This window comes from Balaenoptera physalus (genome assembly GCF_965194825.1).
Source record: "Balaenoptera physalus genome assembly, chromosome: 10".
In the NCBI taxonomy this organism is placed as follows: Eukaryota; Metazoa; Chordata; class Mammalia; order Artiodactyla; family Balaenopteridae; genus Balaenoptera; species Balaenoptera physalus.
In genome coordinates, this window is record NC_138889.1 from 45,769,348 (window position 1) to 45,796,849 (window position 27,502).

A 27,502-nucleotide genomic window follows, 5' to 3' on the forward strand; every position below is an offset into this window, starting at 1 on the left:
TTTTTTAATATTGAGCTGCAGGAGCTGTTTATATATTTTGGAGATTAATCCTTTGTCCATTTATTCGTTTGCAAATATTTTCTCCCATTCTGAGGGTTGTCCTTTCATCTTGTTTCTAGTTTCCTTTGCTGTGCAAAAGCTTTTACATCTCATTAAATCTCATTGGTTTATTTTTGGTTTTATTTCCATTACTCTAGGAGGTGGGTCAAAAAAGATCTTGCTGTGAATTATGTCAAAGAGGGCTCTTCCTATGTTTTCCTCTAAGAGTTTTATAGAGACCAGTCTTACATTTAGGACTTAAATCCATTTTGAGTTTAGTTTTGTGTATGGTGTTAGGGAGTGTTCTAATTTCATTCTTTTACATGTAACTGTCCAGTTTTCCCAGCACCACTTATTGAAGAGGCTGTCTTTTCTCCATTGTATATCCTTGCCTCCTTTGTCATAGATTAGGTGACCATAGGTGTATAGGTTTATCTCTGGGCGTTCTCTCCTGTTCCACGGATCTATATTTATGTTTTTTGTGACAGTACCATATTGTCTTGATTACTGTAGCTTTGTAGTATAATCTGAAGTCAGGGAGTCTGATTCCTCCAGCTCTGTTTTTTTCCCTCAAGATTGCTTTGGATATTCAGGATCTTTTGTGTTTCCATACAAATAGTGAAATTTTCTGTTATAGTCCTGTGAAAAGTGCCATTGGTTGTTTGATAGGGATTGCATTGAATCTGCAGATTGCTTTGGGTAGTAGAGTCATTTTCACAATGTTGATTCTTCCAATCCAAGAACATGGTATATCTCTCCATCTGTTGTACCATCTTTAATTTCTTTCGTCGGTGTCTTATAGTTTTTTGAGTACAGATCTTTTACCTCTTAGGCAAGTTTATTCCTAGGTATTTTATTCTTTTTGTTGCAATGCTGAATGGCACTGTTTCCTTAATTTCTCTTTCTGATCTTTCATTGTTACTGTGAAGGAATGTAAGAGATTTCTGTGCATTAAATTTGTATCCTGCAACTTTACCAAATTCACTGATTAGTCTAGTAGTTTTCTGGTGGCATCTTTAGGATTATCTATGTATAGTATCATGTCATCTGCAAACAGTGACATGTTTACTTCTTCTTTTCCAGTTTGTATTCCTTTTATTTCATTTTTTTCTCTGATTGCCATGGCTAGTGCTTCCAAAACTATGTTGAATAATAGTGGCAAGAGTGGATATCTTTGTCTTGTTCCTGATCTTAGAGGAAATGCTTTCAGTTTTTCACCATTGAGAATGATGTTTGCTGTGGGTTTGTCATATATGGCCTTTATTATGTTGAGGTAGTTTCCCTCTATGCCTACTTTCTGGAGAGTTTTTTATCATAAATGAGTGTTGAATTTTGTCAAAAGCTTTTTCTGCATCTATTGAGATGATCATATGGATTTTATTCTTCAATTTGTTAATATGATGTATCACACGGATTGATTTGCATATATTGAAGAATCCTTTCATCCTTGGGATAAAACCCAATTGATCTTGGTGTATGATCCTTTTAATGTGCTGTTGGATTCTGTTTGCTAGTATTCTCTTGAGGATTTTTGCATCTATATTCATCAGTGATATTGGTCTGTAATTTTCTTTTTTGGTCGTATCTTTGTCTGGTTATGGTATCAGGGTGATGGTGGCCTCATAGGATAAGTTTGGGAGTGTTCCTTCCTCTGCAAATTTTTGGAAGAGTTTGAGAAGGATGGTGTTAGCTATTCACTAAATGTTTGATAGAATTCACCTGCAAAGCCATCTGGTCCTAGACTTTTGTTTGTTGGAAGATTTTTAATCACAGTTTCAATTTCATTACTTGTGATTGGTCTGTTCATGTTTTCTATTTCTTCCTGGTTCAGTCTTGGAAGGTTATAACTTTCTAAGAATTTGCCCATTTCTTCCAGGTTGTCCATTTTATTGGCATAGAGTTACTTGTAGTAGTCTCTTATGATGCTTTGTACTTCTGCGGTGTCCATTGTAACTTCTCTTTATTCATTTCTAATCTTATTGTTTTGAGTCCTCTCCCTCTTTTTCTTGATGAGTCTGTCTAAAGATTTATCAATTTTTTTTATCTTCTCAGAGAACCAGCTTTTAGTTTTATTGATCTTTGCTATTGTTTTGTTTGTTTCTATTTCATTTCTGCTCTGATCTTTATGATTTCTTTCCTTCTACTATGTTTGGGTTTTGTTTGTTCTTCTTTCTCTAGTTCCTTTAGGTGTAAGGTTAGATTGTTTATTTGAGATTTTTCTTGTTTCTTGAGGTAGGATTTTATTGCTATAATCCTCCCTCTTAGAACTGCTTTTGCTGCATCCCATGGTTTTGGATTATTGTGTTTTTGTTGTCCTTTGTCTCTAGGTATTTTTTGATTTCCTCTGATTTCTTCAGTGATATCTTGGTTATTTAGTCATGTATTGTTTAGCCCCCATGTGTTTGTGTTTTTTATTTGTTTTCCCTGTAATTTATTCCTTATCTCATTCTGTTGTAGTCAGAAAAGATGCTTGATATGATTTCAATTTTCTTAAATTTACTGAGGCTTGATTTGTGACCCAAGATGTGACCTCTCCTGAAGAAAGTTCCGTGTGCACTTGAGAAGAATGTGTAATCTGCTGTTTTCAGATGAAATCTCCTAAAAATATTAATTAATATATCTGGTCTATTGTGGCATTTAAAGCTTGTGTTTCCTTATTAATTTTCTGTCTGGATTATCTGTCCATTGGTGGAAGTGAGGTGTTAAATCCTCCACTATTGTGTTAATGTTGATTTCCTCTTTTATAGCTGTTAGCATTTGCCTTATATATTGAGCTGCTTCTATGTTGGGTGCATATATAATCGTTATATTTTCTCCTTGGATTGATCCCTTGATCATTATGTAGTGTCCTTCTTTGTCTCCTGTGACACTCTTTATTTTAAAGTCTATTTTACCTGATATGAGTATTGCTATGCCAACTTTCTTCTGATTTCCATTTGCATGGAATATCTTTTTCCATCCCCTCACTTTCAGTCTGTATGTGTCCCTAGGTCTGAAGTGGGTCTCTTGTAGACAGCATATATATGGGTCTTGGTTTTGTATCCATTCAGCAAGCCTGTGTCTTTTGGTTAGAGCATTTAATCTATTCACATTTAAGGTAATTATTGATATGTTTGTTGCTATTACCATTTTTTTAATTGTTTTGGGTTTGTTTTGTAGATCTTTTTCTTCTCTTGTATTTCCCACTTAGACAAGTTAGCATTTGTTGTAAAGCTGGTTTGGTGGTGCTGAATTCTCTTAGATTTTGCTTGTCGGTAAAGCTTTTGATTTCTCCATCGAATCTGAATGAGATCCTTGCCGTGTAGAGTAATCTTGGTTGTAGGTTCTTTCCCTTCATCACTTTAAATATATCGTGCCACTCCCTTCTGGCTTGTAGAGTGTCTGCTGATAAATCAGCTGTTAACCTTATGGGAGTTCCCTTGTATGTTGTCATTTTTCCCTTGTTGCTGTTAATAATTTTTCTTTGTCTTTAATTTTTGTCAATTTGATTACTATGTGTCTCTGCATGTTTCTGTTTAGGTTTATCCTGCCTGGGACTCCTGTGCTTCCTGGACTTGGGTGATTAGTTCCTTTCCCTTGTTAGGGAAGTTTTTGACTATAATCTCTTCAAATATTTTCTTGGGCCCTTTCTCTCTCTCTTCTCCTTTTGGGACTCCTATAATGGGAATGATAGTGCTTTTAATGTTGTCCCAGAGGTCTCTAAGGCTGTCTTCATTTCTTTTCTTTCTTTTTTCTTTATTCTGTTCCATGGCAGTGAATTCCACCATTCTCTCTTCCAGGTCACTTATCCATTCTCTGCCTCAGTTATTCTGCTATTGATTCCTTTTAATGTATTTTTCATTTTAGTTATTGTATTGTTAATCTCTGTTTGTTTGTCCTTTAATTCTTCTAAGTGTTTGTTCTTTAATTCTTCTAGGTCTTTGTTAAACATTTCTTGCATCTTCTTGATCTTTGCCTCCATTCTTTTCCATGGTCCTGGATCATCTTCACTGTCATTCTTCTGAATTCTTTTTTCTAGACAGTTGCCTATCTCCACTTCATTTAGTTGTTTTTCTAGGGTTTTATCTTGTTCCTTCATCTGGTACATAGTCCTCTGCCTTTTCATTTTGTCTATCTTTTTGTTTATGTGGTTTTCATTCCACAGGCTGCAGGATTGTAGTTTTTCTTGGTTCTGCTGTCTGCCCTCTGGTGGATGAGGCTATCTAAGAGGCTGTGCAAGCTTCCTAATTGGAGGGACTGGTGGTGGGTAGAGCTGGGTGTTACTCTGGTGGGCAGAGCTCAGTAAAACTTTAATCCACTTGTTTGCTGCTGGGTGGGGGTGAGTTTACCCCACCCCCAGTTGACTGTTTGGCCTGAGGCGACCCAGTATTGTAGCCTCCAGTACACCAAGGAGTTCTTCCCAGAACTGCTGCTGCCACTGTCCTTGTCCCCATGGTGAGCCACAGCCACCCCCTGCCTCTGCAGGAGACCCTCCAACACTAGCAGGTAGGTCTGGTTCAGTCTTCTATGGGGTCACTGCTCTTTTCCCCTGGGTCCTGATGCATACACTACTTTGTGTGCCCTCCAAGAGTGGAGTCTCTGTTTACCCCAGTCCTGTTGAAGTTCTGCAATCAAATCCCACTAGCCTTCAAAGTCTGATTCTCTGGGAATTCCTCCTCCCATCACCAGACCCCCAGATTGGGAAGCCTGATGTGGGGCTCAGAACCTTCACTCCAGTGGGTGGACTTCTGTGGTATAAGTGTTCTCCAGTTTGTGAGTCACCCACCCAGCAGTTATGGGATTTGATTTTATTGTGATTGCACCCCTCCTACCATCTCATTGCGTCTTCTCCTTTGTCTTTGTATGTGGGGTATCTTTTTTGGTGAGTTCCAGTGTCTTCCTGTTGATGATTGTTCAGCAGTTAGTTGTGATTCCAGTGATCTCTCAAGAGGGAGTGAACGCGCATCCTTGTATTTCTACTTTTTATGGTGTTGTTTTTCTTCCTATTAGTGAGCTTCTCTTGATTATGGATTGCATTTTCTCATTCTTTCCATATCTAATAAATTTTATGTGTACCAGACATCAATTATGATTTAGAGGGACACTCTATCCACTCTCTTCCTCCTTAGAGTTCTGATTTTTGTTCTATTAGTTCAGTAAATTGTTGATTACCTTTGTCAACAAAAGTAATCAATATTCTATAATATGAATAGAAATAAGTTTTATTTGAGCCAAACTGAAGATGGTAGCCTGGAAGACTGCCTTTTAGGTAACTATGGGGAACTTCTCTGGAGAAGCGTGGTTTTCAGCACAGTTTTATATCTTCTCAGAACAAAGAACATCAAACAAGTCAGGGATACATTCCTTTAAAGTTTCAAAAAAAAAAAAAAAAAAAAGACAGATCAGAACACACACAACAAGTCAGTATGGCCTCTGCACCTGGGAAGGGAGTTTTATCATCAAATTTATCATCAAATGAAGGGAGGCATTTAATTTTTAACATGGACATTATTTCTGGTTAATGTACTCTTTTCCTTAATAATTAAAACATATGTGCAATATATGTTGATTTAGCATAAAATTTGATTTGTAACTCATATATAAGCCAGAACAACTTCTCCATATCTCAATATATGAAAATTTCTTTTATCACCTTTATATTGTATAATATTCGTTTTACCATTTGTCTGGATAAACACATGTCAAATCTGAGCCACTCTAACTAGTCAGGATTCAAACTCCAAACTTGTTCTTTTCTTAGATCACTTGAGACTTTTCTTCACTTCAAGATTTCTTAGGGTGGGTCTAGAGTAGCCCATATTCCTGATAACATCCTATTCCTAAAGGTAAAGCTTTCTCTCAGCTGTTCCTGGTGTTAAGGAATTCTCTCCATCTTAAGGCAGATCTCCACTCTTCCAAATTTGCCCTATAATAGCTCTGTTGCATTTTTAACCCCTTAGTAACTACTTTCTGGTAAGCTTTGTATAGTCTTATTTTGTGTATGCAAACCTAGACCAACAAAGGAGTCAGAGAGGGAACCCTCACTTTCCAGTTCTATGCTCCAGGAATTCCAGTCTCTTTAGTATCTACAAACTCTGATCTCTGATTCTTCAACTCAGCAGGACTACCAGACTCTGCTTGGACTCCAGCTTTCTATAGCCATTTGGAAATATTCTGCAGAAAGAAAGCAAGAACGATCATGAGGTTTATCTTAATGAGTTCTCCTTCTCTCAAGGATTGCATTCTTAGACTAGGTATTGTACAGTTCTTGGTATGCTTCCCTTTTCTTATATTTTACTCAGATTATGGTGCCAGAAAATTTCAGGACCCCAATTCAGTAGTCAGGCAAACTTTAAAATACATTCATGTAGTACATATATATATGTATGTATTTATATATATATATACACATATAACTATATTTCAGTGGATTGCAGATTGTTGAGATGTGATATAATATTACAAAAATAAATAATTCAAAAATTTGAAAACTTTACTTTTTTTAAATGTAAGTTAATTCAATTTTCCAAAACTAGCTCCTAAATGCCCAAATTCTAGTGTGGTAGAATGTGATGAAACTGCTGAGAAAAAGTAAAATAGTTAAATTAAACAAGCTGAAGGGTGCATTTATTTTATATGGCTTTACTTAAGTAATAATACCCACTATTATATCCTTCTTGTCATCATGTGAAGATAGAAACTGTATTTTCATGTTTATATGTGATAAGTAGTGGACGCATTTTTCTGAGAATGCAAATTAATTTGTCCATGTGTGTAAGAAGGTACTAATATAACTTTTGACAACATTGAAAACCTAATTTACACTTCAAAAATATTGTACCTTAGACAATCATTTTAGGGTTAGCAGCTGCAAAATCTGCAGGGTTTATAAAAGTTCTGGCCATAAATATAACTTTATATCTTAAAATAAGTGATGAAAAGTTATCATTTCTATACCCAGTACTATATTTCTTACACTCTCTGTCAAACAAGTAATCTTCCAAGTGCTGAGTCAGCAGGGAATTTATTTTAATAAGTTATATGCAGTACATTAATTTTCACTAAGTCCTAAAACCTAATTCAGATATTTATATAAGCTGTATATATAATATCCAGTTATGTGGTGGTATATATTTTCTATAATGTTATTATATCTCTGAACTTGTTTTGGTGGATCTGTGTAAAAATATTTTGTTGTACCTATTTATCACCATGCCTTATGTGAAGTATAATTTCCTCAAGGGGTTGCAGGATTTTACAATATCCAAATCACAACTTTCCTGTTCCCTCAAAATATACAGAATATAACCTATCTTGCAGCCATAAGTAGGCCCAAATGTCCCCGTTTTTTGCCAGAGGACGCAAGTCAGTTTTGATGAATTAACTGTGAGTTGAGAGAGAACCATGAATAATGACCAGAAACAATACCAAAAGCACGGAAAATGTACATTACCAAGACTGGAAACACTTTCACCTCATGGCCATTGACTTGAAAAGTCGACTTGAACCTCTGAGGATTTGAGATAAGGTTTTGTTTGTCTGCCTCTCTTGAGAAAATCGGTTTATCATTTACAAGACAATATGCCAGTGTACTTTGGGAATTCAGAATTGCTTTACCAGAGCAACATTTTTGGGACTTGAATATAACCATTAACAGAACCCCAAATATATGTATATACACCTATCTCTAATAAACACCATATAAAAAACTATTGGTTAAGGAAAGTTTTCCTCCTGTACATTCTTCTTACCATTCTCATGTGAGGCCTTGATCTGCAGTAAGCAAATTTAGGAATATGTTTTATTTTAAATGTACTCATTGTTCCCAAGAACAATCAAATTAAGATGAAATCAAGTGAAAAATGCAATATTGAGGGAAATTTTTTCCTTCAAGGCTTTAATTCTTTGATCCTTGTACCTTCTCATCTAGGCTTGCTCTGCTCTACTCAAATATGTATTGCACTCCCCAATCTGCTCTCCTTTATATACTCCTCTTTTACTCACATAGCATTGATCACCTTTAATCTACTAAAACCCTATTTTATTTACTGTATTTACTGTTTCTATCTTATAATGTAAACTTCAACAGAAGGAATTTTTGTGTGCCTGTTCATTGATTATTAAGACACTTCTCCTTGAGTCTTTTCATTCCTACAATTCTTTTAAGTAGAGACACTACAGCATTTTGATCTGGTTTATCCTTTGAAGGATTTTTTGTATAGCAAACACTGTTGGAATAAATCATTTATAGTATCTCCCTTAAAAACAGAGGGAAAGTTTTTGCTTCCCAGTATAATAAATATAATATCTCTCTCCAGGACAAAAGTTGGGCATGTTTGCTTGCATCCCCTTATAAAAGATTGAGGTTTACTAAAGCTTGGGCTTCCTCAGGAGTGATACAAACTCATTGTGTACATAGAATCCTCTGGAGCCACTCTCCATCACTTTGAATGGATTAAGGGGCAAGGGAAGCTAGCATTAACACAAAGTTCATATTCCCTGCTGTGCTGTGTGTAATAAATCCCTTTGTCTTTGATCTAGTATTCTTGTTTTTTATTGTCAATGTCCTTGAAATCATGGCAGGCTAAATTGTTAGCTTACAAGTAGGGAAAATCCTAGGCCCTTTACAGTTGTTGACACTGATATAAGTCAAATGCCTATGAAAATGTAGAGCTCCTTGAAAGTACTAAATAAATAAATGTTAATGAATATGTGAGTGAATATAAGAAAGGAACTACAGTGCTTATGTAAATATATAATAGTATTTGTGAAATGATAGACCTAAGACATCATATTTTGTGCAGGCTGAAAAGAAATGTCTATGTCAACAGGACTGTGGAACAGAATAGACAAGAGTTGGGGTTCTTATATCAAAAAAAATGAAGTGCAATTCCAGTAGCACCTATTATTCTCTATGAGACTTTGCACCAATATTTCTCAATCTTAGTTTTATATTTGTAAATTAGAAGAAACAATAGTATGTATCTGTACTACTGTTTAGTTAGATTAGATAACATAGTAAGCACTCTACTGAAGTTTATTACTATTTTTATTTTTGCCCAGACCCCTTTTTGAGTCTTCCTTATTATATGAATAATAATTTGACTTACAGAGTTTATAAATAATTTGTGTAATAAATCATCCACTCCTCTTCTTATCTCCCAGGTGCCAATGCACTCTGTTTAACACATTTCAGATTCATAGAACTTCTTGAATCTGTAGCTTGATATCGTTCATCCTCCTGAAAAAATTCTTAGCCCTTATCTCTTCAAATATTGCTTATGGTTTGTTCTCTTCCCTTTTCTTCCATTTTCTTCCCTTCTCTTCCCTTTCCTTCCATCTTCTTTTCTCCTCCTTCTCCTCCCCTCCCTTCTCCTCCTTCTCTGTCTCTCTCTCCCACTCTTTCTCTTTCTTTCGTATTCCAGGTCATATTTTAAAACTTCAATTAGATGTATGGCAGACTTTTAAAACTAAATATCCCCTTGCCTCTTATGTCCTTTAATGTATTCTTTTTTACATTTTGTCTCTGTGTGCTTCATTTCCAATATTTTTTATGACCTATCTTCCAATGCCTTCTTCATCTATGTCTAACAACTATTAAGCCCCTTGAATTCATTATTATACTTTTCTGTTCTAGACTTTTAATTTTTTTGTTCCCCATTTTATAACAAAGCTTTTAATACTTCCTTTTATTTTTGTTAACATATTCAGCATAGTTATTTTTAAGTTTCTGTGTGATAATCCTTTACCTCAAGATCCTGATAATTTGTTTGTGTTTTCTGTTGTTTTCTTGGATTTTGATCTCATCTCTTATCCTTAGGTGCCTGATGATTTTGTTTGAGTGTTGAACACTGTATTATTACAATGTAGGGGAAAAAAAGCCTGGAGGTTAAATATAATGTTATCTTCCTTAAGAGAAGATTTATACTTGCTTTTGGCATATGGTTAGAAAAACTCATCATTTGGATCACATAAATCTGATCTTAGGGAATAAGGTAATGCAAAGCCTTGCTTCAGTCCTTGAAAGTAGTTCTATATGTATCTCTTCTTTAATCCTAAAATGTATTCATTCAGGGTCCCTTCCCAAAGTGCTTGGGAATCCCTATGGTACTTTCTCTATAAAAGCCTTCAGCTCGACTTTTTGTCCTGTTAGACATCCAAGACAGTTAATATTCCTCCCATTCTCGGGTTCACAGATGTTTTTCCACAATGCACAGATACCTTAGGTGCAATGTAGTCTCAAATGCTGAGCAACATTTCTACACATCATTCTCTTATATCTGAGCCCTATAATTTTTCACTGCCTTGTTAGCTTTCCAGTGTCTTCAGACAAATATACACACACACACACACAGAGACACACACACAATCTCAGTTTTTATAGATGTTTTCAGTAGATGAGTTGCCATTAATGGAAGACCAATGCACTCTATATTTTTCCATAAGAACTTATTCTTTTATATGAAGTAGATCAGTGACTCATTAAGATAGGGGATATTTCTTAAAATATAAATTACTTACATTAGATTATATATTTATGAATTGTCTACTGTAACACCTGGAATTGTATTTATAATATACTCCATTATATAGAAGAGATAAAAGTGTAAATAATACAACTTTTGAAAAAATTCTGGAATGATTATAATATTTTTTGAGTCACATCTGCAACCAATCATCTTGAGAACACAGAAACCCTTCGAAACAGAAAAATGGTTATCAAGATAAGGTGGAAGGGAAAGAAGTATCAATTTCCAAGGCTTTTAGGAATGAATGAAATGGTAAAGTCGGTCTTAAAACTTCAGGTAACCCTGAATTATCCAGATGAAACAAATGTGTGATAGTCTTACAACAATTTCATTTTTTAGCAGAACATAGAGGATGGACTAAGGAAGAGAGAAGGGCAGGGTGGGGAGGGTGGAGAGAGACAAGAAATGTGAATGCACCGACGGATGATTGATGGGAGTGCTGAACAAGGTGGTGAGGAACAAGGAAGACAAAATTTAACTCGTGTGTTCTGCCTAGGGCCAGCAGCACTGCTCATACCTGAATTATTATACTCAGAGGGGATAATGAACTCTGCTTCCACTAAATTTGTCCGTGGATACAAACTGATAGAAAAGTGTAGAAGATAAACCTCCATCTCATCTAAAGCCTTACTGTCACACCAGAAAGCATTCTTCCTATTTCAGGAATATTTTCTTCCATTTTATTGGAGTTAAAAGTAAGTTAACTGTCCTTAAATCATAATTTGCTTTTCAGGTCACTGACCATGACTTCCTGTCCTAATTACAAGCAAAACCAAGGCTCAGCTCAGTTCACTGTTTAAATTATTTAACAACAAAAAAAGTAGCTTTTCTTAATGTAAAGTGATGTCAAAATTGCCTTTCCAATACTGGACTGATGTTTTAAATATTAGTGAAGAATAGTTTCTTTTTAGTGAACGAAAGAGGAAATTATAATTTAAATTTTCTGTCATGCTTTAAAAAAGCATTCCTTGGATGTCCCTGGCGGTCCAGTGGTTAAGACTCTGTGCTTCCAGTGCAGGAGGTGCAGGTTCGATCCCTGGTCGAGGAACTAAGATCCCACATGCTGTGCGGAATGGCCAAATTTTAAAAAGTAATAAAAATAAAAATAAAAATATATTCTTTGACAAAACCTTTTTAAATGAACTTGGTCAAATTTAGATCAAGGATGTCTTTTGTATTATTTTATCTTATACATGTGAAAAGTGATTCCCTTCCCTTCAACTGTTTGATATATTAAGTATATTGCTTTTTTTTCTTCAGCTTTATTGAGATGTAACTGACATGTAACATTGTGTAAGTTAAGGTGTATGATCTTTTGATGTGAAACACTTATATATTGCAAAATGATTACCACAGTGAGATTAGTTACACCTCCATCATCTCATATAATTACCTTTATCTGTGTGTGGTAAAAACATTTAAGATCTACTCTCTTAACAACTTTCGAGTATATAATATAGTGTTGTTAACTATCGTCACCATGTTGTGCATTGCATCCCCAGAACTTTTTCATCTTATGATGGGAAATTTGTACCCTTTGGCCAACATCTACCCATTTCCCCGTATCCCAGTCCCTGGCAACCACCATTCTACTCCAAGTTTCTGTGAATTCAGCTTTTTTAGATTCCACAGAAAAGGGAAATCATACAGCATTTGTTTTTTATCTGCCTGAAATATTTCAGTATTCTCAAGATCCATCCATGTTGTCACAAATGTTAGTATTTCCTCTTTTCTTGTGGCTGAATAGTATCCCATTGTATACATATAACATGTATATCCATTTATCCATAGATGACACTTAGGATGTTTCCATATCTTGGCTATCGTGAATAATGGGAGTGCAGATCCTTCAAGAACCTGATTTCACTTTCTTTAGATACATATCCAGTGGAATTGCTGGATCATATGGTAGTTCTATTTTTTTAATTTTTTGAGGAACCTCTATACTGTTTCCCACCAACAGGACAGAAGGGTACACTTTGCTCAACATCCTTACCCAAACTTATTATCTCTTGATTTTTTATAATAGCCATCTAACAGGTGTGAGGTAATACCACATTATCGTTTTGATTTGCATTTCCCTGGTGATTAGTGACATTGAACATCTTTTTATGTACCTGTTGGCTATTTGTTTGTCTTCTTTGGAAAATATGTATTCATTGCTTCTGTCCAGTATTTAATTAGATTGTTTGTTTTTTAGCTGTTAAGCTGCATGAGTCCCTTATATATGTTGGATATTGACCCCTTAACAGGTAAATGGTTTGCAAATATTTTCTTCCATTCCATATATTGCCTTTTCAATTTTTTGATGGTTTCCTTTGCTGTGCAGAAGAATTTCAGTTTGATGTCCCACTTGATTTTGCTTTTCTTCCTTGTGGTTTTGGTGTCATTTAAAAAAATATAGCCAAGCTTATGTCAAGGAGATTTTTCCCTAGGTTTTCTTCTGGGTCTTTTAAAGTTTCAAGTCTTACGTTTAAGCATTTAATTTATTTTAAGTTAATTTTTGTCAATGGTGTTAGGAAGGGATCCAATTTCATTTTTTTGCAAATGGATATCCAGTTTTCTTAACACCATTTATTGAAGACACTATTATTTTCCCAGTGAGTATGCTTGGCTCCCTTGTCAAACATTAGGATGATACGTTTGAGGGTTTATTTCTGTGTTCTAGATTCTGTTCCATTGGTCTACGTGTCTATTTTTAATGCCAATGCAATACTGTTTTGATTTTGTGGCTTTTTTAAAAATTGATCTTTATTGGAGTATAATTGCTTCACAATACGGTGTTAGTCTCTGTTGCACAACAAAGTGAATCAGCCATATGCATACACATGTCCCCAGAACACCTCCCTCCTGAGCCTCCCTTCCACCCTCCCTATCCCATGTCATCGCAAAGCACTGAGCTGATCTCCCTGTGCTATGCTGCTGCTTCCAACTAGCGAACTACTTTATGTTCAGTAGTGTATTTATGTTGATGCTACTCTCACTTCGCCCCAGCTTCCCCCTCCCCCCGCCATGTCCTCAAGTCCGTTCTCTATGTCTATGTCTTTATTCCTGCCCTACCACTAGGTTCATCAGTACCATTTTTTTTTAAGATTCCATATATATGTGTTAGAATACAGTATTTGTTTTTCTCCTTCTGACTACTTCACTCTGTATGACAGACTCTAGATACATCCACCTCACTGCAAATAACTCAATTTCATTTCTTTTTATGGCTGAGTAATATTCCATTGTATATATGTGCCACATCTTCTTTATCCATTCATCTGTGGATGGACATTTAGGTTGGTTCCATGTGCTGGCTATTGTAAATAGCGCTGCAATGAACATTGTGGTACATGTCTCTTTTTGAATTATGGTTTTCTCAGGGTATATGCCCAGTAGCGGGATTGCTGGGTCATATAATAGTTCTATTTTTAGTTTTTTAAGGAAACTCTAAACTGTTTTCCAGAGTGGTTGTATCCATTTACATTCCCACCAACAGTGCAGGAGGGTTCCCTTTTCACCACACCCTTTCCAGCATTTATTGTTTCTAGATTTTTTGATAATGGCCATTCTGACCTGTGTGAGGTGATACCTCATTGTAGTTTTGATTGTATTTCTCTAATAATTAGTGATGTTGAGCATCTTTTCATGTTCCTCTTGGCCATCTGTATGTCTTCCTTAGTGAAATGTCTATTTAGTTCTTCTGCCCATTTTTTAACTGGATTGTTTGTTTTTTTGATATTGAGCTGCATGAGCTGTTTGTATATTTTGGAGATTAATCCTTTTTCAGTTGCTTCATTTGCAAATATTTTCTCCCATTGTGAGGGATGACTTTTCATCTGGTTTAAGGTTTCTTGGCTGTGCAAAAGCTTTTAAGTTTAATTAGGTCCCATTTGTTTATTTTTGTTTTTATTTCCGTTACTCTAGGAGGTAGGCCAAAAAAAGATCTTGCTGTGGTTTATGTCAGAGAGTGTTTTGCTTATGTTTTCCTCTAAGAATTTTACAGTGTCTGGTCTTACATTTAAGTCTTTAACACATTTTGAGTTTATTTTTGTGTATGGTGTTAGGTAGTGTTCTAATTTCATTCTTTTATATGTAGCTGTCTGATTTTCAGAGCACCACTTATTGAAGAGGCTGTCTTTTCTCCATTGTATGTTCTTTCCTCCTTTGTTTTAAATTAGGTGCCCCTATGTGTGTGGGTTTATCTTTGGGCATTCTATCCTGTACCATTGATCTATATTTCTGTTTCAGTGCCAGTACCATACTGTCTTGATTACTGGAGCTTTGTAGAATAGTTTGAAGTCGGGGAGCCTGATTCCTCTAACTCCGTTTTTCTTTCTCAAGATTGCTTTGGATATTCGGGTTTTTTTGTGTTTCCATACGAATTGTAATTTTTTTTTTGCTCTAATTTTGTGAAGAATGCCATTGGTAGTTTGATAGGAATTGAACTGAATCTGTAGATTTCTTTGGGTAATATAGCCATTTTCACAATATTGATTCTTCCAATCCAAGAAAATGGTATATTTCTCCATCTGTTTATGTCATCTTTGATTTTCACAATATTGATTCTTCCAATCCAAGAAAATGGTATATTTCTCCATCTGTTTATGTCATCTTTGATTTCTTTTATCAGTGTTTTATAGTTTTCTGAGTACAAGTCTTTTGCCTCTTTAGGCAGGTTTATTCCTAGGTATTTTATTCTTTTTGTTGCAATGGTAAATGGGAGTGTTTCCTCAATTTCTTTCTGAGTTTTCATTGTTGGTATATAGGAATACCAGAGATTTCTGTGCATTAATTTTGTATCCTGCAAATTTACGAATTTCATTGATTAGTTCTAGTAGTTTTCTGGTGGCATCTTTAGGATTTTCTATGTATAATATCATGTCATCAGCAAACAGTGACAGTTTTACTTCTTCTCTTCCAATTTGTATTCCTTTCCTTTTTCTTCTCTGCTGTGGCTAGGACTTCCAAAACTATGTTGAATAAGAGTGGTGAGAGTGGACATCCTTGTTTTGTTCCTGATCTTAGTGGAAATGCTTTCAGTTTTTTGCCATTGAGTATGATACTTGCTGTGTGTCTGTCATATATGGTCTTTATTATGTTGAGGCAGGGTCCCTGTATGCCCATTTTCTGGAGAGTTTTTGTCATAAATGGGTGTTGAATTTTGTCAAAAGCTTTTTCTGCATCTACTGAGGTGATCATATGGTTTCTATTACTTAACTTGTTAATGTGGTGTATCATATTGATTGATTTTCGTATTGTGAAGAATCCTTGCATCCCTGGGATAAATCCCACTTGATCGTGGTGTATGATCCATTTAATGTGCTGTTGGAGTCTGTTTGCTAGTATTTTGTTCAGGATTTTTGCATCTATGTTCATCAGTGATATTGGTCTATAGTTTCCTTTTTTTATGATATCTTATTCTGGCTTTGGTATCAGGGTGATGGTGGATTCATAGAATGAATTTGGGAGTGTTTCTCCCTCTGCAATTTTTTGGAGGAGTTTGAGAAAGATCAGTGTTAGCTCTTCTCTAAATGTTTGATAGAATTCTCCTGTGAAGCCAACTGGTCCTGGACATTTGTTTGTTGGGAGATTTTTAATTATGGTTTCAATTTCATTACCTGTGATAAGACTGTTGATATTTTTTTAATTCTTCCTGGTTCAGTCTTGGAAAATTGTACCTTTCCAAGAATTTGCCCATTTCTTTGTGGTTTTCCATTTTATTGGCATATAGTTGTCTGCAGTAGTCTCTTATAACCCTTTGTGTTTCTGCAGTATCATTAGTGATTTCTCCTTTTTCATTTTTAATTTTATTGATTTGCGTCCTCTCCCTTTTTTTCTTAATGAGTCTGGCTATGGGTTTATCAATTTTGTTTATCTTCTCAAAGAATCAGCTTTTAGTTTTATTGATCTTTTCAACTGTTTTCTTCATTTCTATTTCATTTATTTCTGCTCTGATCTTTATGATTTCTTTCCTTCTACTGACTTCGGGTTTTCTTTGTTCTTCTTTCTCTATTTGTTTTAAGTGTAGAGTTAGATTGTTTATTTGAGATTTTTCTTGTTTATTGAGGTGAGATTAAATTGCCATAAACTTCCCACTTAGAACTGCTTTTGCTGCATCCCATAGGTTTTGGGTCGTCGTATTTTCATTGTCATTTGTTTTTATGTATTTCTTTATTTCTTCTTTGATTTCTTCAGTGATCTCTTGGTTATTTAGTAGAGCACTGTTTAGCCTCCATGTATTTGTGTTTTTAGTTTTTTTTTCCCCTGTAATTGATTTCCAATCTCATAGCATTGTGGTCAGAAAAGATGCTTGATATAATTTCAGTTTTCTTAAATTGAGGCTTGATCTGTGACCCAAGATGTGATCTATCCTGGAGAATGTTCCGTATGCAGTTGAGAAGAAAGTGTAATCTGTTGTTTTGGATGGAATGTCCTATAAATATCAATTAAATCTATCTGGTCTATTGTGTCATTTAAAGCTTGTGTTTCCTTATTTATTTTCTGTTTGGCTCATCTGTCCATTGGTGTAAGTGGGGTGTTAAATTCCCCTACTATAATTGTGTTACTATTGATTTCTCCTTTCATGGTTGTTAGCATTTGCCTTATGTATTGTGGTGTTCCTATGCTGGGTACATAAACATTTATAATTGTTATATCTTCTTGGATTGATCCTTTGATCATTATGTAGTGTCCCTCCTTATCTCTTGTAACAGTCTTTATTTTAAAGTCTATTTCATCTGATACAAGTATTGCTAATTCAGCTTTCCTTTGATTTCCATTTACATGGAATATCTTTTTCCATCAGTTCACTTTCAGTCTGTATGTGTCCCTAGGTCTGAAGTGGGTCTCTTGTAGACAGCATATAAATGGGTCTTGTTTTTACATCCACTCAGTCAGTCTGTGACTTTTGGTTGGGGAATTTAATCCATTTACACTCAAGGTTATTATCAATATGTATGTTCCTGTTACCATTTTCCTAATTGTTTTGGGTTTGTTTTTGTGGGTCGTTTTCTTCTCTTGTTTCCTGCCTAGAGAAATTTCTTTAGCATTTGTTGTAAAGCTGGTTTGTTGGTGCTGAATTCTCTTAGCTTTTGCTTGTCTGAAAAGCTTTTGAGTTCTCCATCAAATCTGAATGAGGTCTTAGCTGGGTAGAGTAATCTTGGTTGCAGTTTTTTGTCGTCCATCACTTTAGGTATATCCTGCCACTCTCTTCTGGCCTGCAGATTTTCTGCTGAAAAATCAGCTGATAACCTTATGGGGATTCCTTTGTATGTTATTTTTTCATTTTTCCCTTGCTGCTTTTAATATTTTTTCTTTGAATTTAATTTTTTTTAGTTTGATTTATATGTGTCTTAGTGTGCTTTTCTTAGGGTTTATCTTGTATGGGATTCTCTGTACTTCCTGGACTTGATTGACTATTTCCTTTCCCATGTTAGGGAAGTTTTCAACTATAATCCCTTCAAATATTTTCTCAGACCCTTTCTTTTTCTCTTCTCTTCTGGGACCCCTATTATTTGACTCTTCGTGTGTTTAGTGTTGTCCAGTGGGCTCTGAGATTGTTTTCAATTCTTTTCATTCTTTTTTCTTTATTCTGCTCCTCAGCAATTATTTCCACCATTTTGTCTTCCAGCTCAATTACTCACTCTTCTGCCTCAGTTATTCTGTTATTGATTCCTTCTAGTGTATTTTCATTTCAGTTATTGTGTTGCTCATCTCTGTTTGTTTGTTCTTTAGTTCTTCTCAATCTTTGTTAAACATTTCTTGTATTTTCTCAAACCGTGCCTCCGTTCTATTTCTGAGATTCTGGATCATCTTTACTATCATTACTCTGAATTATTTTTCAGGTATATTGCTTATTTTCTCTTCATTTATTTGGTTTTGTAGGTTTTTACCTTGCTCCATCATCTGTGATATATTTTTCTGCTGTCTCTTTTTTTTTTTTTTTTTAGTGAGTGGGATTGTGTTCCTGTTTTACTGGTTGTTTGGCCTGAGGCTTCCAAAATACAGTACCTCAGCTTTGTTCTTCTTTCTCAGAATTTCATTGAGTATTTGGGCTCTTTGTGGTTCAATATGAATTTAGCATTGTACTTTCTATTTCTTTGAAAAATGCCATTGGCATTTTGTTAGAGATTTCATTCAATTTATAGATGCCTTTGGGTAAACGATCATTTTAACAATTTTTGTATACATGTACATAAGATAGCTTTCCATCTTTTGTGTCTTCTTCAATTTCTTTCTTCAATGTCATATTTTTTAGGGTACGTTTTTCACTTCATTGATTAAATTTATTTTAAGTATTTTATTGTTTTTGATGCTATTGTAAATAGAATTGTTTTTGTTATTTCTTTTTCAGATATGTCACTCAGTGTACAGAAGCATAAGTAATTGATGTATAATAATTTTGCATTCTGCAACTTTATTTGTTGATTATTTCTAACAGTTTTTTAGTAGAGTCTTTATGATTCCCAATATATAAAATTACATCATATGCAAACAAATACAGTTTTACCTCTTCCTTTCCATTTTGGATACCTTTATTTCTTTTTCTTGCCTAATTGCTCTGACTTGGATTTCCAGTACTGTGTTGAATAAGAGTGGTGAGATGGGGCCCCTTTGTCTTGTTCTTGATCTTAGAAAAAAAGACTTCAGTCTTTCATTATTGAGTATGGTGTTAACTGAGGTCTTGTCATATATATGCCCTTTATTATGTTGAGGTACATTTCTTCTATACAAAATTTGTTGAGACTTTTATCATGAAATTATGTGGTATTTTGTCAAATGATTTTTATGCATCTATTGAAATGACCATATGATTTTCATCATTTGGTTAATTTGATGCATCACATTTATTTATTTGCATATGTTGAATCATTCTTGCATTACAGGGATAAATATCACTTGATGATTGTGCATGATCCTTTAAATGAGCTGTTGTATTTAGTTTGCTAATGTTTTGTTGAGAAGTTTTCTATCTGTGTTCATCAGAGATATTGGCCTGTAGTTTTCTTTTCTTGTAGTGTTTGTAGGCCATTTTGGTACAAGGGTAATGCTGACCTTTTAAAATGAAGTTGGGAGTATTCCCTGCCCTTCAATTTTTTGGAAAAGTTTGAGAAACATTGATGTTAATTCTTCTTTAAATGTTTCACTAGTGAAACCATCTGATCCTGGGCTTTTCCTCTTTTGGGAGGTTTTCGATTACTGATTCAGTCTCCTTACTCATTATTGGTCTTTTCAGATTTTCCATTTCTTCATGATTCAGTCTTGGTAAGTAGTATATTTCTAGCAATTTATCCATTTCTTGATTATCCAATTTGTTGGGGTGCAATTGTTCATAGTAGTCTCTTATCCTTGATTTCTTTGGTAACAGTTGTAATGTCTCCTCTTTCACTTCTGATTTTATTTGAGTCTTCACCTTTTTTCTTAGCTAGCCTATATAGAGTTTGGCAATTTTACTAACCTTTTGAAAAAATAACTTGTACTTTCATTAATCTTTTCTATGTTTTTTGTCTCTGTTTCATTTATTTCTACTCCAATCTTTGTTTTTTTTTTTTTTTCCTTTTCTTCTAGTTCCTTAAGGTGTTTTACTTGAGATCTTTCTTTTTGTTTAATGTTGGCTTTCATTGCTATACACTTCCTCTTAGATCTGCCTTTGAAGGATCCAATAGTTTCTGATATGTTGTGTTTACAGACTTGGTTGCTGACAACCTCCCTTATACTTTCCCAAGGGTAGTACTATAGCTTAAGTTTTTGACTACCCTTGGCCCATGGATTCTGGTGACTTTCTGCACATGCTCACTAACTATCTGTCAAAGCTCATGCATTTCTGGAGCTTGTACAGGAAAACAGCCATGAAGTGGAAGTATGTGCAGGTGAGGCACCTGGAGAACTTGTACCCAGGAGTCAGTTGGGGGAATCAGTAGGTGAGGTACCCCAGTGGCTTTTGTGTGGGTGTCCTAATAGAATCTGTGATGTAATTAGTAGGGTCTGCATTCCTTTGTTACATTCCTGAACTCTGGCTAGTATTCTTCCAGCCAGTTACACCCCCTACCCCTCAACCCCCACCACCTTCATGTAGCTCACAAATCAGTACTCTGAATGGGGTAGAGAGAAATGGTCCTCTTTGGCAGCATCCTATATAGCTGGGGAAGACTAATGCACACACACACACACACACACACACACACACACACACACACATTCTCAGTCCTTTGGCCTCCAGCCTCATGCCATCTTGAAAGAGGGGTGATGCAGTTGAAGTCAAACTGTTCCTCTTGTCTTCTCAAACGTGTCTAATCTTGGATCTTTCTGCTCCAAAGTGGTGCTGGAACGTCACTGGATGCTGGATTTCCACAAAGGCTCTCTTGTACTTGGGCAATTATCTAAGGCAGTGTTCAGCACAGCCCCCCAGACTGTGGCCAAGTGGGGCTGGAGATGGTTCCCAGGCAACTTCAAGTTCTGCAACTGGAACCAAGGTCTGTCTGCACATTATTCAACACACAAGTAAGTGAGATTCATCCTGTGTTCCTTGGCATATGGTGCTGCATTTCACAGGTCCCACAAAGGTACTTTTGTTCATGGAAGGATATCAAATTTAATCATTTTTCTTGGCAGAGGAGATAGATTGAGGGATGTCTTTTTTGGCCATTTTGTTTAGTATATTGCTTTAAAAAATATTTTTCTTAATAATTCTTTTTCATTTCATGGATTATGAAATTAAATACATTTTAAAAGAAATTTTTAAAAATCACAGAACACTTAAGAAAAATATTTTATATATGTGCACTTTATATACATGTTGCTCAACATCTCAAGTTCAGCATCTAGAGTACCTTTCCCTTAGAACATCTTCTGTTTAATTCAGAGTATAAGTGCACATTTGCTGAATTGCTTAAGGCAAGTAGCTAATTAAGCTCAAGGCATAGATTCAATTTCTATTAAAAAAGAGGGCCATCTTTTTATTTTTTCTTTTTCTCTTTGTTGTTATTTTATTCTTTTCAAATTTGTAGTTGTTTATTTTTCCTTGTTCTTTCCTTCACTCCTTTGTTTTCCTTTTGCCCCCTGCATAGATTTCTTAAGTATCCTATAATATACGACATATTAATAATTCCCAAAATATTCAGATACAAGTGACAAAAATAATACAATATAAGACACTTTAACCTTTTTCTTCTGTTTTCACTACTTTTGCTTCATCACATTCTGCCCTCCTCATTGTGGATGATTTATACAATATATGTCTATATATTCTTAAATATATATTGTATATAGTCATGCATTTTGCACATCTTTTTATTTATTTTTCATAGTAGATCTTTATTGGAGTATAATTGCTTCACAATGTTGTGTTAGTTTCTGTTGTACAACAAAGTGAATCAGCTGTATGCAAACATATATCCCTATATCCCCTCCCTCCCACCCTCCCTATCCCACCTCTCTAGGTCATCACAAAGCAAAGAGCTAATCTCCCTGTGCTATGCTGCTGCTTCCCACGAGGTAACTATTTTACATTCGGTAGTGTATATATGTCGATGCTACTCTCACTTCGTCTCAGCTTCCCCCTCCCCACCCCGTGTCCTCAAGTGCATTCTCTATGTCTACATCTTTATACCTGCCCTGCCACTACGTTCATCAGTACCACTTTTTTTTTTTTTTTTTTTAGATTCCATATATATGTGTTAGCATACGGTATTTGTTTTTCTCTTTCTGACTTACTTCACTCCGTATGACAGACTCTAGGTTCATCCACCTCACTACAAATAACTCAGTTTCATTTCATTTTATGGCTGAGTAATATTCCATTGTATATATGTGCCACATCTTCTTTATCCACTCATCTGTGGATGGACGTTTAGGTTGGCTCCATGTCCTGGCTGTTGTAAATAGTGCTGCAATGCATGTCCTTTTATATAGTTAAATAATTAAACATTTCTCTGACATTAAACATAGACTATAAGAAACATTCAAATATAGACAAATGGGTTTAAAGTAATTTAGAATACATTGACCATTAAGGAGAAATATGAATAAGTTCCAGAACTCTTTTATTGAGCCCTAAATCAGAAAACATCAAATATTTTTCTATTAGGCAACTCTTTATAAATGTCTTGCTAAGTTACATATATTAAATAACTTTCTATAGCAAATGAACTTTATTGAAAAGAGTACAATGAGAGCAGCAGGAAGAGCCTTGAAATATTTGAATCCATGCCACTGTTACTGCAGGGAAAGATTTGAGATGTTTGTTTAAGTCATAAAGTCATATACTCATGGACTATATAACTAGTCACTGAGTATGACTGCTCAGTCAAGTACAGCTTCTTTTTGTATCCATTTTAAAGTTTCCCATCCATAGGTATGCTTTAAAGGAAAAAAAAAAAGAAAGTATCACGATACTTTCTAATGATGTATTTTCTATCAGACAAATTCAGTGTGTTTCAAAAGATGTGCACATTTTGCATGGACTATACTGTGAATATTCTGGTGGATTGTAAAATAGACAAGGTTCACAGACTGCTTTTTTTCCAGTTTAGTGAAATCTTTAAATAGGCATATATATATATATATATATATATATATATATATATATATATATATATATATATACAGTTTTTATCCTTCTGAGTACTTGACCTTTGTTAATTTGATCTAGAATACCTGTCCCTAGAGTGTGGATTAAAATTTGTTACAGGGAGGCAGACACCAGAAGCAAAAGGAACTACGACCCTGTAGCCTGCAGAAAGGAGGCCTCAAACACAGTAAGTTATGCAAAATGAGAAGACAGAGAAATATGTTGCAGATGAAGAAGTAAGATAAAAACCACAAGACCAAATAAATGAAGAGGAAATAGGCACTTTACCTGAAAAAGAATTCAGAATAATGATAGTAAAAATGATCCAAAATTTCATAAATAGAATGGAGAAAATAAAAGAAATGTTTAACTAGGATTTAGAAGAACTAAAGAACAAACAAACAGTGATGAACTACAAAATAACTGAAATTAAAAACACACTAGAATGAGTCAACAGCAGAATAACTTGAGGCAGAAGAACAGATAAGTGGGCTGGAAGATAGAATGATGGAAATAACTTCTGCAGAGCAGAAAAAAGAAAAAAGAATGAAAAGAAATGTGGACAGTCTCAGAGACATCTGGGACATCATTAAATGTCCAAACTTTCAAATTATAGGGGTCTCAGAAGAAGAAGAGAAAGAGAGAGGGTCTGAGAAAATATTTGAAGAGATTATAGTTGAAAACTTCCCTAACATGGGAAAGGAAATAGTCAATCAAGTCCAAGAGGTGCAGAGAGTCCCATACAGAATAAACCCAAAGAGAAACATGCTGAGACACATATTAAACAAACTAACAAAAATTAAATACAAAGCAAAAGTATTAAAAGCAACAAATAACATACAAGGAAATCCCCATATGATGATCAGGTGATCTTTCAGCAGAAACTCTGCAAGCCAGAAGAGAGTGGCATGATATATTTAAAGTGATGAAGGGAAAGAACCTACAACCAAGATTACTCTACCCAGCAAGGATCTCATTCAGATTTGACCAAGAAATCAAAAGCTTTACAGACAAGCAAAAGTTAAGAGAATTCAGCAGCCCCAAACCAGCTCTACAACAAATGCTAAAGGAACTTCTCTATGCAGGAAACACAAGAGAAGGAAAAGATCTACAAAAACAAACCCAAAACAGTTAAGAAAATGGTAATAGGAACACACATATCGATAATTACCTTAAATGTAAACGGATTAAATGCTCCAACCAAAAGACACAGACTGGTGAATCGAAACAAAAACAGGACCCATACATATGTTGTCTACAAGAGACCCACTTCAGACTTAGGGACACATACAGACTAAAAGTGAGGGGATGAAAAAAGATATTCCATGCTAATGGAAATCAAAAGAAAGCTGGAGTAGCAATACTCATATCAGACAAAATATACTTTAAAATAAAGACTGTCACAAGAGGCAAGGAACACTACATAATGATCAAGGGATCAATCCAAAAAGAAGATATAACAATTATAAATATATATGCACCCATCATAGGAGCACCTCAATGTATAAGGCAAATGCTAACAGTCATAAAAGGGGAAATCAACAATAAAACAATGGTAGTGACGGGGTTTAACACTCCTCTTACATGAATGGATAGATCATCTAGACAGAAAATTAATAAGGAAACACAAGCCTTAAATGAAACATTAGACCAGATAGACTTAATTGATATCTATAGGACATTCCATCCAAAGACATTAGAATACACTTTATTCCCAAGTGCACATGGAACATTTTCCAGGATAGATCACATCTTGGGTCACAAATGAAGTCTCAGTAAATTTAAGAAAACTGACGTTGTATCAAGCATCTTTTCTGACCACAACACTATGAGATTAGAAACCAATTACAGGAAAAGAAACTGTAAAAAACACAAACACGTAGAGGCTAAACAATATGTTACTAAATAACCAAGAGATCACTGAAGAAATCAAGGAGGAAACCAAAGAATACCTAGAAACAAATAGCAATGAAAACACAATGACCCAATACCTATGGGATACAGCAAAAGCAGTTCTAAGAGGGAAGTTGATAGCAATACAATCTCACCTAAAGAAACAAGAAAAATCTCAAATAAACAATCTAACCTTACACTTAAAGGAACTAGAGAAAGAAGAAAAAACAAAACCCAAAATTAGTAGAAGGAAAGAAATCATAAAGATCAGAGCAGGAATAAATGAAATAGAAACGAAAAAACTATAGCAAAGATCAATGAAACTCAAAGCTGGTTCTTTGAGAAGATAAACAAAATTGATAAACCTTTAGCCAGACACATCAAAAAAAAAGGAAGAGGACTCAAATCAATAAAATTAGAAATGAAAAAGGAGAAGTTGCAATGGACACCGCAGAAATAAAAAGGATCATAAGAGACTAGTACAAGCAACTATATGCCAATAAAATGGACAACCTGGAAGAAATGGACAAATTCTTAGAAAAGTACAAACTACCAAGACTGAACCAGGAGGAATAGAAAATATGAACAGACCAATCACAAGTAATGAAACTGAAACTGATTAAAAGTTTTCCAGCAAACAAATGTCCAGGACCAGATGGCCTCACAGGTGAATTCTACCAAACATTTAGAGAAGAGCTAAAACCTATCCTTCTCAAACTCTTCCAAAAACTTGCAGAGGGAGGAAAACCCCAAAACTCATTCTATGAGGCCACCATCACTCTGATACCCAAACCAGCCAAAGATATAATAAAAAAAAAATTACAGGCCAATATCACTGATGAATATAGATGCAAAAATCCTCAACAATATACTAGCAAGCTGAATCCAACAATATATTAAAAGGATCATACACCATGATCAAGTGGGATTTATCCCAGGAATGCAAGGATTCTACAGTATATGCAAATCAATCAATGTGATACACATATTAACAAACTGAAGAATAAAAACCATATGATCATCTCAATAGATGTAGAAAAAGCTTTTGACAAAATTCAACATCCATTTATTATAAAAACTCTCCAGAAAGTGGGCAGAGGGAACCTACCTCAACATAATAAAGGCCATATATGGCAAACCCACATCAAAAGTTATTCTCAATTGTGAAAAATTGAAAGCATTTCCTCTAAAATCAGGAACAAGACAAGAGTGCCCACTCTCGCCACTATTATTCAACATAGTTTTGGAAGTCCTAGCCATGGCAATCGGAGAAAAAAAAGGAATAAAAGGAATCCAAATTGACAAATTTGTTACTGTTTGCAGATGACATGATACTATACATAGAAAATCCTAAAGGTGCCATCAGAAAACTGTTAGAGCTAATCAATGAATTTAGTAAATTTGCAGGATACAAAATTAATGCAAAGAAAAGTCTTGCATTCCTACACAATAACAAAGAAATAAATTAAGGAAACAATCACATTTACCATTGCAACAAAAAGAATAAAATACCTAGGAATAAATCTATCTAAGGAGGCAAAAGACTTGTATGCAGAAAACTACAAGATACTGATGAAAGAAATTAAAGACGACACAAACAGATGGAGAGATATAACATGTTCCTTGATTGGAAGAATCAATATTGTGAAAATGACTGTCCTACTCAAAGCAATCTACAGATTCAATGCAATCTCTATCAAATTACCAATAGCATTTTTCACAGAAATAGAAGAAAAAATTTTACAATTTGTATGGAAACACAAAAGACCTCAAATAGGAAAAGCAATCTTGAGGAAAAAAATGGAGCTGGAGGAATCAGGCTCCCTGACTTCAGACTATACTACAAAGCTACAATAATCAAGACAGTATGGTACTGGCACAAAACCAGAAATATAGACCAATGGAGTAGGATAGAAAGTCCAGAGACAAACCCACACACCTATAGTCACCTAATCTACAACAAAGGAGGCAAGGATATACAGTGGAGAAAAGACAGCCTCTTCAATAAGTGGTGCTGGGAAAACTGGACAGCTACATGTAAAAGAATGAAATTAGAACACTCCCTAACACCATACACAAAAACGAAATAAAAGTGGATCAATGACCTAAATGTAAGGCCAGACACTATGAAACTCTTAGAGGAAAATATAGACAGAACACTCTTTGAAATAAATCACAGAAAGATCTTTCTTGGCCCACCTCCTGGAGTAATGAGAATAACAATAAAAAATAAACAAATAGGACCCAATTAAACTTAAAATCTTTTTCACAATAAAGGAAACCTTAAACAAGATGAAAAGACATCCCTCAGAATGGGAGAAAATATTAGCAAATGAAGCAAGTGACAAAGGATTAATCTCCAAAATATTCAAACAGCCCATGCAGCTCCATATCCAAGAAACGAACAACTCAATCAAAAAATGGAGGAAGGTCTAAATAGACACTTCTCCAAAGAAGACATACAGATGGCCAACAAACACACGAAAAGTTTCTCAACATCACTAAT